General features: G+C 42.7%; 1 protein-coding gene across 1 annotated transcript in view; it reads left to right on the top strand.

Annotated features, from left to right (window-relative positions):
- The window catches only part of EXO1 (exonuclease 1), an 84,833-nt gene that overhangs the window by 40,536 nt on the left and 42,775 nt on the right, over nt 1–1,522 (top strand). The window lies entirely within an intron of this gene.

Here is a 1,522-nt window from a genome sequence, read left to right on the forward strand (position 1 = left end):
TATTTTATTGTGAATTATGTGATAGTTTATATGGAAGAACATTAGCTTTACATTCATCCTATCATATATTGTTTCATTGCCATTGTTAAAATCCCCTCCATGCATCTTCAACCAACGAAAGGGTATACCCCACAAGCTTGCCCCCTGATCATCAGCACACAGCCCCTGTCCCACTCTGGGTCTAGAGTTTCCAGCCGCTCTATATCCCCATGTCATTGTCTCTGCCTCCATCTCTGGCGTCACTGTTTCTCTGGGTAGAGTCCCACACTACACTCTTCTCTCTTGATGGTCCCAGGGACCTCCGCTCCTAGACTGCAAAGTCAACCACTCCCCTCCTTTTGCTACAAAACGTCTGCCTTTACATTTCCAACCCTCACAGTCAGTCCTGATAGTAATTATTCACTATTGTACCACATGAGTGCTATCTCCATCTCGTTCCTTCAGCCCCGCCCAGACAGATTGGATACCACTCTGTGGAGATTATTGGTGTATTAAGAAATCTCCAGTTGCCTCCTTGTAGGTGTGATCAGGAGGTGAGCTTCTCTGTTCACTGTTCATACAGTTCAGTTCAGAGTGATTTTAGCAGGTGTTGATTGTAGATGCTTCTCTGGTGTATAGCAGTTGGAATTAGCTCTTGCCCAATTGGTGGAATTTTAGAGGCTAGTGTTATGGTTTGGCTGTATGGCCACAGTTATTGTCTCTTGTCGGGTGAGACATGAAGAAAAAACTCTCCCACAATGTATCAGAAGGACCCACAACACAAAACTAAAAACGAGAATCATAAAAAACTAGGAAAAACAATATAAAGGCAAGTGGAAAAGTAAATTTAAAAACAGCCATGAAGCAACAGCAAAAAAATAAGAGTAATTCTTTAGGATCATTTAATGGACTCTTACCTTCACAGCCGCCTGAGTTCCTCGCTGTTTCTCTTAGAACCAGCCCAGGGCTGGCCAGGCCCGATTTGGACAATACTACTGGCACCGGTTCTTTCTGTTCCCCCCTTCTCCTTTGATTATGTGCCCAGTTGTGGGATCTTCCCTGGGGGTGTCTACTTGTACAAGTCTCAACTCTGGTCACCAGAGAGGAAATGAGTAGAAAGTGAAAAAGAAGACAAGATTTAATAATAAGTGTCACACCTTTGTCTCTGTAATCTCAGGCAGGCTTCTGCAATGTGAACTCTCTCTTGTCTCTCAATCCACTCACTTTCTTCAAAATAGTTGCAGTAGGTCATGTTGGCTGCCCCGAATCAAGAGTCACCTCCTTGGTTGCCTCTATTCAAATTCTTTCTCCCTGTAAGCTCTCAATCCACTTACTGATCCCTTTATATAAATAAAGCTCAGGGTTCCTGGACTATCTTCTGAATCAGTTTCATCCGATTTTCTGTGTTTTGCTGAAGAGGATCTATACAGTCTTTCTGCCTAGTCTGCCATCAAGCCCTGTCTACTAATACATTTATTTCTGCTCTGTTCTTTATTCTTTCTTTTCTTCTGTTGACTATAGGCTTATTTTTCTAATTGTTGGA

This window comes from Chrysochloris asiatica, unplaced genomic scaffold (genome assembly GCF_000296735.1).
Source record: "Chrysochloris asiatica unplaced genomic scaffold, ChrAsi1.0 scaffold00119, whole genome shotgun sequence".
Lineage (NCBI taxonomy): Eukaryota > Metazoa > Chordata > Mammalia > Afrosoricida > Chrysochloridae > Chrysochloris > Chrysochloris asiatica.